At 43.5% G+C, this 15,804-nt stretch overlaps 1 long non-coding RNA gene across 1 annotated transcript; it reads right to left on the bottom strand.

Annotated features, from left to right (window-relative positions):
* Window positions 1-8,718: 8,718 nt before the first annotated feature.
* Window positions 8,719-14,109, bottom strand: LOC130206441 (uncharacterized). The gene is made up of 2 exons (XR_008834105.1): window positions 11,719-14,109; window positions 8,719-9,581 (listed from the first exon to the last, which is right to left on the bottom strand). It is a non-coding gene; the product is annotated as an uncharacterized LOC130206441 (long non-coding RNA).
* Window positions 14,110-15,804: the final 1,695 nt, after the last annotated feature.

Below are 15,804 nucleotides of genomic sequence, written 5' to 3'. Positions count from 1 at the left end.
GGACGCGCGCCTTCAACCACATTACCCATAATCCTACAGGACGGACTGTGGGATGAGCATTATAAAGGTTCAGATACCCGGCACTTCGCAGATGATGGAAATCACGCTCCGGATGCGGTGAATTAAGTTTAACAAAATTTAATGGCAAGAAGTTTAACAGCCAATCAAGACTCACGATCGCGGCTCCGCTACGACCCTAAGCCCCCACAGGCTCCGCCCCCTCTGTGCGACAAAGAGACCGGAACGAGAGCCCGGACCCTCACCTGTACGCCAACAACCAATCCCTGTTCTCACAGGTTAGTTCTCTCACATTCAGATCGGGGCGCTCGGCTAGGCTAAGCTAATATAACAACATGGAGAGGTTAAAGGTCACGTCGCTGCGACGAGGCGTCACTTCCGGTCCTCTAACTACACAGTTCCTTCACAACAAAAGTCTAGTAGACTACCTTCCGGATTAAAGTAACATCACGGGCTTCAACCGGCTTCGACATTTCTGAAATACTGACTAACATTCACCCTCATGCAACATACTTATAAACATTAACTCTTTCCATTTGCATTTACGATTTAAATAGAGAAAACAGTCTTTCCCTTATGCTTCATAATACATTCATAATAATATTCTCCCTCATGTTTCCTATTATAATATCTTTCTATATGTATTAATTTAAAGCATAAAATAAACTTTTACAACCGTACAACCGTGCCTCCTACCAACTACGCCATAGCCCTGCTGAGACTCCGCCCACTGTTGAGACTCCGCCCACTCCTCTCTACCTCCATCTGCCTGATGGATCGTGGAGGTCTGGATCGTGGAATATGCCGACTACCAACTATTCATACACTCTGTCATGTTCATTGATTGTGTTGTTACTGTGTTTTAATTTGTGTGTAATGATTCCTTCTGGTCACATGACATCTATTGTTCTGTCCATCCTGGAGAGGGATCCTCCTCTGTTGCTCTCCTGAAGGGTTCTTCACTTTTTTCCCAGTGAAGGGTTGTTTGGGAGTTGTTCCTGATCCGATGTGAGGTCAAAGGTCAGGGATGTCGATATGTACAGATTGTAAAGCCCTCTGAGGAGAATTTGTAATTTGCGAAAATGCGCTATACAAAATAAACTGAATTGAACTTAAGTTAACAGCATGATGGGGAACATATTCCCCGTGGTCATGCAGCATGCTTTAAAATTCTTTTTTTTGGTGAGTTTTCACATCCAGTTGTGGGTCGTGTTGGAAATTGGAGGTTTCCTGCTCACGGAAAAAGAAGAAAAAAGGTACCGAGCTTAGATTCCTCTGGTTGATAAATGGACATTGGATGTCGGTGAAGAGATAACCGAACTTCTCTCTGCAGGAGTCGCTCTTTTTTTTTCTCCGCCGTTAACAATCAGCAAAACAATTACGAGAGCGTCGCCGCTGACCTTGTTGATGGCGGGGCCGTAATTCTGGGAACAGAAGTCTGGCCGCGCGGCACTTTCACAAGAATTGTGTTGCCGGTGGTTTAAAACTCCGGAGCGTTTACTTTTGAACTCGGGCGAAAACGACGGTTTTAGGTGACAAGCTGGAAATGTAAGTCTTGCCGTTTTTCTCCCTGTTAACATGCCATCTATTGATTTAAGATTGGTTAGAACTGTAACTGAACATCCAGGAGCAACCCAATACAGAAGGGGATTGCAACCCCATCGCCGGAAGAGGTTTTGAAGAAAGAGAAGGAAAAGAAAACTGGATCACGTCCAACCGCTGTCTTGAGAAAAAAAGCACTTTCTCCAAGGAAAATGTCGATTCTTCTGGTGCTCGTCTGCACCAGAAATACTAGTTGGTTCAATAGATTTTGTATTTCATGTATTCACATTTGAATGACACATTGACACGCCGCTCCTCTGATCTAAATACATCTGGAGCTTCTCTTCTTTCACCTCTTTCCCAAAATAGTGGCGTGGCTCTCTTTTCTTAAAGTGTTCTTATTGCTGGACTAGTTTACGAGTCCAAGTGTAAATATCCTTTGCAATATGTGCACATGGCTACTACAGTAGGTTTGAGGACAGAAAAAAAGATTATGAGGATGTTTAATTTATTAGAATGGTTAGGCAACTAAACCTCCGGCTAACGTGAACATTACCCGCAGGAATTAGACTTGAGTCATCTTCATATGAGTTGATCCTGACCTCAACATCCCTGTTTCTGTAATGGCGTTGGGTGCAGCCTTCTGTTTAGTGTCATGGTGCGTCTGTGGGTCTATGGGTCAGTGGATAGCAGGTCCGTCTTTCAATCAAAGGGTTGATGGTTCAATACCCGCCCTAGTCAAGGAATTAGACTTGAGTCAACTTCATATGAGGTAATCCTGATCTCAACATCCATGTTTCTCTCATGGCGTTGGATGCAGCCTTTTGTTTAGTGTCATGATGCTGTAGAGGCGTCTGTGGGTCCGTGGTCAGTGGTTAGCAGGTCTGTCTTTCAATTAAAGGGCTGCCGGTTCAATCCCCCGTCAAGGATTTAGACTTGAGTCATCTGCATATTAGTTGAACCTGATCTCAACATCCATGTTTCTGTAATGGCGTCGGATGCATGGTTTTATTTAGTGTCCTGATGCTAAAGAGGCGACTGAGGGTCAGTGGTCAGTGGTTATCAGGTCTGTCTTTCAATCAAAGGGGTTGGTGGTTCAATCAAAGTCGATGTCGATGTGTTCTTGAGCAAGTCACTTAAACCTGACTAGCTCCCCTTAGCCGTGTCTACGTTGGATGAATTTGACATGATTTTAAGTCGCTTTGCATAAAGTTTCAGCTAAATGTGATCGGACGATTCTTTTTTCTAAATTCCGACAACCAGCCCTCGTCGAGTTCCCTCCCGAGCTCGGCTAAACCCGCGTTGGTAGTTCTGCTCCGCGACACATGCCACGCTTGTCCATAAATAACATTCTCCCGTCCCGCATTCCCCCGGATAACAACGTGACTCTGGACCATTCGTCCTCGATGCCCCGCGCGTATACCGTAACCGTCAAAGTCTGCGTGAGCTCGAAAGGTGAGGCTCCTCGTCTTGAAACAGCTCATTAAAAACAACTTCGGCATGCCAGTGTGTAATTACACATTTCGCCACGGATTTCCTCGGGATGCAAAAGGCTGACCTGATTCTCTTAATGACTCAGACCTGGAGACCATGCTGGTCCCAGAGACGTCGCCGCACAGCGACGTCGCGGCGGAGTTGAAAGGGAACCTGTCTAATTAAATGAAATATCCCGATGCAATGGGGCGTCCTGAGGAGCGAGCGTCGGGGATGCCGGTCTCTTTATTATGGGATGGGAGCGAGGCCTCAGTGTGGCCACTGATGCACAGTTGTTCTACCTAATGCTGTTATTATAATGTGTCATCCATTATTCATTCAGTTTACTTTTCTTTCTTTAGGAATACTTTAATGAGAGCCACAAGGATGGGCTCGTATTAAAGTGCACTCAAAGAGCAACTAGCAATGTTTCAGTGAGTTCTGTCTGTTTCAATTAAATATAATGTTTCTGTGCATGCCTAGAGTTGTTTTATATATGTATATATATATATGTATATATATATGTATATATATATGTATAAATATATATATATATATATATATATATATATGTATATATATGTAAATATATACATATATGTATATATGTACTGTATATATATATATACATTTATATGAAAAGCTTAAATATTATGCCATTCTTTGGTCTTCAGTAAAACATATATATATATATATTAGTTTTTTAACTAAAATTCTTTTTAAATAAAACAAAAATAATTAAATATATATATATAAATATTTATATTTATAAAAACATTAATATGTTTTATTGAAGACTAAATAATGCTATAATATACTTTAATACATCGCAGCATAGCACATCACTGTGACATCTGCTCCAAAGAATTTTTCTATTTGCTTCATGATTTATATCATTTATATTCTTCTTAGTTCTTTTCATTTTTCTACCCCCCAGGCTTTTATTTCTGAAGATTCACACCTGCATGTGAACCACTTTGGTGTAATTTATGACCCATCCCTCAGTCTTTAGTCCCCCTGATTACAGAGATAAGACTAAAGAACTCCAACTCATTTAGAGAAAAATGGGTATGAACAAAAGGGAAACGGGGAGATGGAAGGACAAAATTCCTCCGCAGTTGGATTTAGTTAATAATTGATGTGTCTCTTCTTTTTATATATATTATAGCAGGGAGAAAGAAATTCATAATTTTTGGTCCTGTGGCTATATTCCTGGGGGAAAAAAGAAGAAGAATGTGTTGCATTTGGTATAGTCCGTGTTTATGTACGACTCGTTCGAAAAAAGTGAGAAAAAAGTAATTGACAGAGCACCGCCGTTGGGTTCACTAGGGTGATTTCATGGCGACGAGATTCTGCTTGCAAACTGATTACACTTTTACTATTACTGGATTTATTAAAAATGCATTCTCCCCCACTCATCATTAAGAATGTAGGCTGTCCAAAAAATCATGTTCTTACACTTTGTGGTTTTTTCCCGTGGTTTTCTGGCTCGACGAGAAACTCGGGAACGGATAATAACAAAGAGGAAGAAGAAAAGAAGAACCCGCGATGACAGAATGTATGTGCTCTTAATTAAATAAGCACAACATAATTCCTCTTAGGCATCAGATTCACTGACTGAGAACACACGGAACATAACGGTTCTTAAATTGTTCTTTAAAAGGCTTTGTGGTTCTACGAAGCACCATCACCTACTGGAGAACCATTTTGAAGGTTCTTTGAGACACCTTTATAGGTTCTTTGAAGAACTCTTTAAGGAAATGGATCTTTAAAGAACCCTGGTTTGAAAGGTTCTTTGAGGAACCATATATGGTGCCTTAAAGAACCATTATTTGAAGGTTCTTTGAGACACCTTTATACGCTCTTTAAAGAACTCTTTAAGTAAATGTTTTTTCAAAGAACCCTGGTTTGAAAGGTTCTTTGAGGAACCAAATATGGTGCCTTAAAGAACCATTTTTAAAGGTTCTTTGAAAAATTCTTCAAGAAAATGGTTCTTTAATGAACCCTGGTTTGAAAGGTTCTTCGTGGAACCAAAAATGGGACCTCAAAAACCATTTGTTGAAGGGTCTTTGAAGAACGCTTTAAGGAAATGGTTCTTTGAAGAATCCTTGTTTGAAAGGTTCTTTGAGGAACCAAATATGGTGCCTTAAAGAACCATTTTTTGAATGTTATTTTAGACACTTTTATACGTTCTTTAAAGAACTCTTTAAGTAAATGTTTTTTCAAAGAACCCTGGTTTGAAAGGTTCTTTGAGGCACCAAATATGGTGCCTTAAAGAACCATTTTTAAAGGTTCTTTGAAAAATTCTTCAAGGAAATGGTTCTTTAATGAACCCTGGTTTGAAAGGTTCTTTGTGGAACCAAAAATGGGACCTCAAAGAACCATTTGTTGAAGGTTCTTTGAAGAACGCTTTAAGGAAATGGTTCTTTGAAGAACCCTTGTTTGAAAGGTTCCTAGTGGAACCAGAAATGGTTCTTCTATGGCATCCATTTACAGTTCCTTGTGGCACCTTCATCGTTCTGTGTGTAGGAGGGGCCCCGTACATATTTGATCACTTTCCTCTTTTTTCCACAGGCTAACAAAATAAAATAATGATCACAGCTCTGAGTATGACGAATAAAGAAAAGGTAATTAGCACATAATTAATCAGCGATACGGAGAAAATTGCAATTATACTTGTTCTGGACCACCGTGAAATGATAATTTTTCCTGGTATTGCAATACCTTGTAAGACTCATTAATAACTTTGCCGTATTCTTTTCAAGGTGTGAAGTGTTGGGTTACAACCCAACTCAACGAGGCCGGTCCAACACAGAGAACCGTGGCTGCATTTAGACTCCAACGGGGGGGCTTTCACTTCAATGAAGAGAAACGTGTATTCACCAAAATCACACCCTTGAAGACATGAAAACGACTGCGTGTTTTGAAGGACATCGCTGAATACTGTATTCATCTACGATAATTCAGAAATCAATACATCCCGTGGAACGTTCGTCCAGTGAGCTTGAAAAGTGCCGGTGACCTTTCTGCCATCTGCTCTCGTCCCTGTTCCTGCTGTCCAGAGATCGACCCCGAGGAAAGGTTTCCATGTTCCTGTTATCGTCACCCGAGGAAACTCTAGTTTCACTCGCCGTGACACATGCCGCATGACGGAGGAACCACAGCGTCCTTCAGCTGATGTGTTGAAAGGAGAGGAGACAAGGAGTCTTCACTGGACACATCTGGAGCGCAGCTGGAAAGTGAGTTAGAGTGAACGAAGCGTCCTTCATAGTGCACGAAGTGTCCTTCATAGTGCACGAAGTGTCCTTCATAGTGAACGAAGTGTCCTTCATAGTGAACAAAGAGTCCTTCATAGTGCACGAAGTGTCCTTCATAGTGCACGAAGCGTCCTTCATAGTGCACGAAGTGTCCTTCATAGTGCACGAAGCGTCCTTCATAGTGCACGAAGTGTCCTTCATAGTGCACGAAGCGTCCTTCATAGTGCACGAAGTGTCCTTCATAGTGCACAAAGCGTCCTTCATAGTGAACGAAGAGTCCTTCATTGTGCACGAAGTGTCCTTCATAGTGAACGAAGTGTCCTTCATAGTGCACGAAGTGTCCTTCATAGTGAACGAAGTGTCCTTCATAGTGCACAAAGTGTCCTTCATAGTGAACGAAGCGTCCTTCATAGTGCACGAAGTGTCCTTCATAGTGAACGAAGTGTCCTTCATAGTGAACAAAGAGTCCTTCATAGTGCACGAAGTGTCCTTCATAGTGAACAAAGAGTCCTTCATAGTGCACGAAGTGTCCTTCATAGTGCACAAAGCATCCTTCATAGTGAACGACGTGTCCTTCATTGTGCACGAAGTGTCCTTCATAGTGCACGAAGTGTCCTTCATAGTGCACGAAGCGTCCTTCATAGTGAACAAAGAGTCCTTCATAGTGAACAAAGAGTCCTTCATAGTGCACGAAGCATCCTTCATTGTGCACGAAGCGTCCTTCATAGTGCACGAAGTGTCCTTCATAGTGCACAAAGCGTCCTTCATAGTGAACGAAGAGTCCTTCATTGTGCACGAAGTGTCCTTCATAGTGAACGAAGAGTCCTTCATTGTGCACGAAGTGTCCTTCATAGTGAACGAAGTGTCCTTCATAGTGCACGAAGTGTCCTTCATAGTGAACGAAGTGTCCTTCATAGTGCACAAAGTGTCCTTCATAGTGAACGAAGCGTCCTTCATAGTGCACGAAGCGTCCTTCATAGTGAACGAAGTGTCCTTCATAGTGAACAAAGAGTCCTTCATAGTGCACGAAGTGTCCTTCATAGTGAACAAAGAGTCCTTCATAGTGCACGAAGTGTCCTTCATAGTGCACAAAGCATCCTTCATAGTGAACGAAGTGTCCTTCATTGTGCACGAAGTGTCCTTCATAGTGCACGAAGTGTCCTTCATAGTGCACGAAGCGTCCTTCATAGTGAACAAAGAGTCCTTCATAGTGAACAAAGAGTCCTTCATAGTGCACGAAGCATCCTTCATTGTGAACGAAGCGTCCTTCATTGTGCACGAAGAGTCCTTCATAGTGAACAAAGAGTCCTTCATAGTGCACGAAGTGTCCTTCATAGTGAACGAAGTGTCCTTCATTGTGCACGAAGCGTCCTTCATAGTGCACGAAGCGTCCTTCATAGCGCACGAAGAGTCCTTCATAGTGAACAAAGAGTCCTTCATAGTGCATGAAGCGTCCTTCATAGTGCACGAAGCGTCCTTCATAGTGCACGAAGTGTCCTTCATAGTGCACAAAGCGTCCTTCATAGTGAACGAAGAGTCCTTCATTGTGCACGAAGTGTCCTTTGTGGTGGAATAAATGTTCCACCTGCCTTGTGAGAAATCAAGAGTATTCTAAGCACGGTGGTCTTATCACACTTTATTATATAGTAACAAGTTCACAAATGATCAGAATGTGAGCCAGGTACAAACAAGTGGACAAGTGATTCAACTAGACAAATAAGTCATGGAACATATAAGTATATCACATCAAACAAGTCATGGAAACACCCAGCTGAGCGGAGCAAAGTCTGTCACTCTCCTTTGTAGGAGACTCGGACTTAATGCTGCCCTTCTCATCGGCTCGTCTCGTTCTTATACACATCGCCGAGACGTACACATTCCAGAGTCCATCTGTTTGCCACTAAAGAGGAAGTGGAGATCCCTGACGGCTCTGTTTATTGCAACATTTGAGTGACCTTCCGGTTGGTCCATCACCTCAAGTCATCGGTTTGTGACCTTTTCACATGACCCCACACAGGATTAGATTATCCCCCATAGACAGATGGGAGAGACAACTGTTGACACATTTTCTCCTCCAACAATCCTCTCTTTTTGTCATTTTTGACAATTTAACAACTGAAAAATAGTAACAAAATGTTAAACATTCTTCGAGCATACATCCGTGGTGTAGATTCACAAAGATTTCAAGACATTACATCCTTAACCTCTGAGTGCAAGTATGGTTTTTGTCTACTAATACCCACTATGTACTGATCTTGTTTAGTTACACACTATTCTCAAATTAGTTATCCTAACACGTAGAAATTAACATGACAGCTGATATTAGTCAAAGAATAGATCAGAATGGATGGTTTTGGTTTGGTGAATCTCCACCTCTAGGTCTGGTCTTAGTTAAGGATTTAGTACAATTATGCTTTAGTCCAAGATGAATGCTTGACTTTGAATTTATTTACTCAAGGTATGCTCTGTATACCTATTTTCTAATCGAATAGACCCTGTGTTGGCTTAAAAGTACATGTATCCAATAGGTGCTGGTTTTGGCTGTGCTTTACTGACCTACAGGTAGGCCACTTAACACCACTCACATATTATTTGATGAAGTTGTTCGTCTATATTAACATATCCATCAATCTGACGAGGAGAGGGAACACATCGTCCTGTTGGGCAATTCCTGCCACTTCTTCGTGAGATGAACCGGGCTTGCTGTCGTGTTCAGAGAAAGCAGTGAGTGCATGCTTTTGCTCTGGCTGCACCCGTGCTCCTCAAAGGAGTGTCCTGATGCTGAAGATCTTTCTTCCATCGCTGCTGCTTCTTGGGTGGCTACACCTTCGCACATGATTTCGCCTCCTACCACACTGATTTATATATGACAGCTTTGCGGTTTGAGAAACTATGGCAATCCCCTCCTCTCTCTTCCCAGCCACATAAAATGAGTGAGGTGCTTGGTTACGTCACTGCTAATGGTGCGCTTGTTGGTAGCTTGGCACACTACTTGCTGGAGGAAGGCGCTCGCTTTTCTCACCCTTCCCCTTTAGTCCGGACCCGTCGCAGCTGCTCCTTCTCCTTCTGGATCTGGGATGCGTTTGCAGTGGCTGGCGTAGACCTACGTTGTTCTCCTTCCACTCTCACCACCGTCTCCGTTGTCGGGGTACTTGGAAGGGACCCGCGTAGTGTCTCTGCTTCCCGTGCTTCCTCCTTGATCCTTGATGAGCACCCAGTCTCCTGGTTTCAGGTGATGCTGGACCGCAGTGGCTGGTGAGGGAAGTGCAGCTTTTACCTGTGTGTGAAGTGCTGAGAGTGAGGATGAGAGATTAGCACAATATCTTAGCATGCTGTCTTCATTATGATCAGTTGTCAAAGCGTGTCTTACTGGACCCAGTCCAGTGCGAGGGGGTCTCCCGAGCACTATCTCAAAAGGGCTGAGGCCATGTTTGTTCCTGATTCGCATGCGCATGTGAAAAAGCACTCGCGGAAAGTGCTTTCACCGAAGATAGGCCTGTCTCTTCACAACATTTCGCTAGTTTAGATTTAATAGTACCACTTTCTCGTTCAACTCAATCAGCTGATTGAGGATGATAAGAACAATGATGCCTGATGTTACAACCTAAAAACGTTGAGATTTAAAATACATTACTAACTGTTCAAAAAGTGTATCTGCAGGGCGGTGACCCTGCTGTTGTTATTTATTGCAAATGTTAACAATGCTCTAGTGTATGAACTTGCATTTAGAGCATTACACATTCCCCCTTTGCCCACGTGGTCTCCTCCATGAGAAAATCTAGAAGTATGGAAGAGAGCGCGTGGCAAACAAGGCTTGCCGTCTGGGCTGTCAACCCTCGACTCAAAGAGTGGCACCAGAGCGTTCCATCGGGAGCGCTCCTGGCATTGGTAAAAGAATGAATTGTGGAAAGATCTGCCTAAGGACTGGAATCAGTCTATGTGGGGAAAAGGGGTGCCTGATAAGGCTGCCGCCTTTGCCACCAGATCTGCCACTATGTTTACTATTGACACAGGTCAAAAGAAGAGATGTGAGCTTCACATTTAACGACTGGAAACAGCTGAAACCCACCGTGTGGTGTGCATAGGTTTGCCACTGTTAGAAATCCTCTGTGTCTTCCACAGAGGCCCAAGGTCATGTACGTTCCAGATACATGAAGTGAACCTGTGTAATTGTTAGTTTGACCTTCTTAGCTACCTTACATTCCCCTGTGAGTGCAATCAGCTCTGCTGCTTGTTCTGATCGGTGTGCAGTAAGCCTGACACCAACAAGTGTGTGATGTGATGTAGCATACAACCTGACCGCTGCCCCGTTGTGGGTGAGCTGGATAGCTACAGATAGCTTGAATCTGCATTGGAAGGAGGTGTGTCCAACAGATCAGGTCTCGGGATGCATGTCTGTTGCCATACCTGGACCCTATCATGAGGCTCTCCATCATCTGCAGTCGGAAGAAGTGTAGTTGAGTTAAGTTCATCGCAGCGTTTTACCGTAATGTCACGCTATTCTAACATGATATCTGAACCATCTCTGAGCAGAGAGGTGAGAAGTCTTCTGGCATGGAAGATGTGGGAAACTGCATGCGGGACTATAAGTGTGACATCAAAATAGCCCACAATGTCCCGTGATGTTAATCCATGGCTTCTCCAGCTGCTGCAATCAGAGAGGAAGACCTGTGACAACAAAGTCATGTCAAAGAGAAGTCGGACACGGCCTAAGTTTCCCTCCATGAGGCTGACACAACTGGAGTTCATATAACAGTCATTTCGGTCTATGTATAAAATACATATCAAGTTTGGTCTTGGCAGGCCCCGGTCGGGCCTGTAGTAAGGAGGTCTTTAAGTTCTCTTCTGTCTTTTGCTTTTATAGTCTAAGTCAGTCAGTCATGTTCACTGAGGCCTTTACCATGGACGAGAGGTGTGCCTCTCTTTCTAAGTCATTTGGGATCCACTGTCTGTAGTATGACGTCGTTCCTAAAAAAAATTTAAAAAAACATAATTTGTTTCTTCTTAATTAGTTTTGGTAGTGATTGCACTACCACAATACGATTTGGGAGAGAGGAAATAGCCCTCTCTTGTGATCACCTGTCCCAAATAAACTACTTGTTTTAGTGCGCATTGACGTTTCCATTTTCTTTTGTAGACTAGTTTAATGTCTATTCTCTGCCAAATGTTTAGATTGTGTTAATTTTACCAGCCTCCTTTTATGGCTGTAATTCATCATATAATACAATACCTACATATAATATTATATAAACTAATACATCGTCTATAGAATTCCAAAGTTTTTACTAAGCACTCTATGGGACCTGCCTGGTCTTTCATGAAAACCCTTTAGACATGTTGGTCCCCATGTGGTACTTTTGTTCTTTTCTTTCTTTCTTTTTTCTTCGTGTACACTTACTGTGATGGTCAATGTAGTTTAATACATTACCAATAGCGCTAGTTTCGATCCTCGAGTCTTCTGCACCCGGTCTAAAGTCCAAGAGGTTGATACGTTGTTGTAGCCACGGACCCAGATCCTGCCTTTTCCAGTGTGACGGTTTAGCCAATGATACGTGAGGAGTGGTTCCAAGGAACAGTTTCCCCTGGGATGGAGAGAGAGACACAGACACCGCAGCAGCCTTCTCTGACCAGTAAACATGCTTCAGGTCTAAACTCTCTGCTTCTACCTGTTGATCATACCATGCTTCCTCGTATATTCTGTCTGGCCCTACGCTCACATGGGATGTACAATGTAATGGCTGCATATAATTTCCTGCTGCAGTACTGTGTGCAATGTGAAAAGATCATGAGCAACTGAAGCTCCATGGTCTAATATTAGTTTTTCACTCTTTTCGCTACAGAGTGGTTTTGAGCTATTTCTTATAGCCTAAAATAATGGGAATTTCAATTTTACAAATGAGATTTTAGCTTCTGAGTCAAAACATCTTTAAAGATGGTTAGAAAATCAATGTTAAAGTTTGCTTCTTTTGTTTCCCTTTTGTGTAGTGTGCCTTACTTGTTTGTCCTGGAGAGGGTTGTCCGTCTCTGGGATCCGCCCCTCCCCCGCCTCCCTCCGCTCAGCCGTGTCGAAAGCGGGTCTTCCTTTTTGGGCTCCGGACACTCTGTTCGCCAGTGTCCATGCCCTCCGCAGTTGTAGCACACACTTGAATCATATCTTTCCAAGGTCAGATCCATTCTGCCTCTGCCTCGACCTCTTGTCCTCCCAAGTTGCCATGGAGGAATATTCCGTATTTGCCTTGCAAGCGTGTATCGTTGCAAGCATCTCTTTTCTGTGCAACTCCGCCTTAGCATGTTCAGCGTGCTTTATGACATCTGTTAGTGGAACATATGATTTTCTCACCATCTGCCGGAGTTTGGTCTCGTCCCGCTCACGAAACGCTCTTTCAGATGGTCTTTGCATTGTTCCAGAGTCTGTGTCCCTCTTGGACTGTGTCCGATGAAGCTGCATTTGACTGAGACGGCTGCTGCAAGCAGGCTGGCGGAGCAAAAGGGGGGGGCGGAATCCAGGTCTGGAGCCACCGATTCTCTCAGTATCTCAGAAAGACAAGAATACACAGTATTTGGGTGAATGCAATGACACTTGTTAACATTCTTTGTCGGCTTTTTCTTTGATAAGGCTGCATGCTGAGCTGTTGCGTTCCTCTCCATTTCCCCCAGTGATACCTCCAACTGTTTTAATTGATTTTCACTCAAACTTCCGTTTGATGGAAACCCACTCTCTATCCACTTTTTCATTTGATCCAAGCTTCCAGGATATCGATCAGACATAAACCTACACAGAGGCGGAAGGATGGGGACCACATGGCTCTCAACGGTCTCACTCTTACTCTGAGCACTACACATCTCTAATCATTCGTGTATTATGTCGCAGTGTGCGTCAATAAATTTTCTATACAAAATTTCAAACAATACACATGGATGACTAAGGTAAGTAAGCGACCGCTGCTATCTCTAAAAACTGCTAACTGTTTTCCCTGAGAAGTGTGCGCCAACCTGGCGCATCCGAACCACTAGAGAACCCAACAGTTTTCAAAACACGTCTGTTAACAACACCTGATTGTGAGATTTTTCTTTAAAAAATTTCCAATTTCCATTTTCATGACTTGATTGATCTCAAAATAATCCTAATCTCTCACCGCGTGTTTTTCGTTGTTACTTCAACTGGGTTGGATCGGCAGTCCTGGTCTCCGTCTGAACGGCAGCTTCTCAACCTCGGGGGAGGATTCATCTATATTATGGCCATCTGCCGTTCAGCCGGAGTCCAGCGCTGCGCGTCCATCCAAATCCTCGTCGCCATTTGTGGTGGAATAAATGTTCCACCTGCCTTGTGAGAAATCAAGAGTATTCTAAGCACGGTGGTCTTATCACACTTTATTATATAGTAACAAGTTCACAAATGATCAGAATGTGAGCCAGGTACAAACAAGTGGACAAGTGATTCAACTAGACAAATAAGTCATGGAACATATAAGTATATCACATCAAACAAGTCATGGAAACACCCAGCTGAGCGGAGCAAAGTCTGTCACTCTCCTTTGTAGGAGACTCGGACTTAATGCTGCCCTTCTCATCGGCTCGTCTCGTTCTTATACACATCGCCGAGACGTACACATTCCAGAGTCCATCTGTTTGCCACTAAAGAGGAAGTGGAGATCCCTGACGGCTCTGTTTATTCTGCAACCCCCCAACATTTGAGTGACCTTTCCGGTTGGTCCATCACCTCAAGTCATCGGTTTGTGACCTTTTCACATGACCCCACACAGGATTAGATTATCCCCCATAGACAGATGGGAGAGACAACTGTTGACACATTTTCTCCTCCAACATCCTTCATAGTGAACGAAGTGTCCTTCATAGTGCACGAAGTGTCCTTCATAGTGAACGAAGTGTCCTTCATAGTGCACAAAGTGTCCTTCATAGTGAACGAAGCGTCCTTCATAGTGCACGAAGTGTCCTTCATAGTGAACGAAGTGTCCTTCATAGTGAACAAAGAGTCCTTCATAGTGCACGAAGTGTCCTTCATAGTGAACAAAGAGTCCTTCATAGTGCACGAAGTGTCCTTCATAGTGCACAAAGCATCCTTCATAGTGAACGAAGTGTCCTTCATTGTGCACGAAGTGTCCTTCATAGTGCACGACGTGTCCTTCATAGTGCACGAAGCGTCCTTCATAGTGAACAAAGAGTCCTTCATAGTGAACAAAGAGTCCTTCATAGTGCACGAAGCATCCTTCATTGTGAACGAAGCGTCCTTCATTGTGCACGAAGTGTCCTTCATAGTGAACGAAGTGTCCTTCATTGTGCACGAAGCGTCCTTCATAGTGCACGAAGCGTCCTTCATAGCGCACGAAGAGTCCTTCATAGTGAACAAAGAGTCCTTCATAGTGCACGAAGCGTCCTTCATAGTGCACGAAGCGTCCTTCATAGTGAACAAAGAGTCCTTCATGGTGCACGAAGCGTCCTTCATAGTGCACGAAGTGTCCTTCATAGTGAACAAAGAGTCCTTCATAGTGCACGAAGCGTCCTTCATAGTGAAGAAAGAGTCCTTCATAGTGCACGAAGTGTCCTTCATAGTGCACGAAGCGTCCTTCATAGTGAACAAAGAGTCCTTCATAGTGCACGAAGCATCCTTCATAGTGCACGAAGCGTCCTTCATAGTGAACAAAGAGTCCTTCATAGTGCACGAAGCGTCCTTCATAGTGAACAAAGAGTCCTTCATAGTGAACAAAGAGTCCTTCATAGTGCACGAAGCGTCCTTCATAGTGCACGAAGAGTCCTTCATAGTGAACAAAGAGTCCTTCATAGTGCACGAAGTGTCCTTCATAGTGAACGAAGTGTCCTTCATTGTGCACGAAGCGTCCTTCATAGTGCACGAAGCGTCCTTCATAGCGCACGAAGAGTCCTTCATAGTGAACAAAGAGTCCTTCATAGTGCACGAAGCGTCCTTCATTGTGCACGAAGTGTCCTTCATAGTGACCAAAGAGTCCTTCATAGTGCACGAAGCGTCCTTCATAGTGAACAAAGAGTCCTTCATGGTGCACGAAGCGTCCTTCATAGTGCACGAAGTGTCCTTCATAGTGAACAAAGAGTCCTTCATAGTGCACGAAGCATCCTTCATAGTGCACGAAGTGTCCTTCATAGTGCACGAAGCGTCCTTCATAGTGAACAAAGAGTCCTTCATAGTGCACGAAGTGTCCTTCATAGTGCACGAAGCGTCCTTCATAGTGAACAAAGAGTCCTTCATAGTGCACGAAGCGTCCTTCATAGTGCACGAAGCGTCCTTCATAGTGAACAAAGAGTCCTTCATAGTGAACAAAGAGTCCTTCATAGTGCACGAAGCGTCCTTCATAGTGAACAAAGAGTCCTTCATAGTGAACAAAGAGTCCTTCATAGTGCACGAAGCGTCCTTCATAGTGCACGAAGCGTCCTTCATAGTGAACAAAGAGTCCTTCATAGTGAACAAAGAGTCCTTCATAGTGAACAAAGAGTCCTTCATAGTGCACGAAGCGTCCTTCAT

The sequence above is a fragment of the Pseudoliparis swirei genome, chromosome 16, assembly GCF_029220125.1.
Source record: "Pseudoliparis swirei isolate HS2019 ecotype Mariana Trench chromosome 16, NWPU_hadal_v1, whole genome shotgun sequence".
In the NCBI taxonomy this organism is placed as follows: Eukaryota; Metazoa; Chordata; class Actinopteri; order Perciformes; family Liparidae; genus Pseudoliparis; species Pseudoliparis swirei.
The sequence above is the reverse complement of the archived record's forward strand: the minus strand, read 5'-3'. Positions and strand labels throughout refer to the sequence as shown.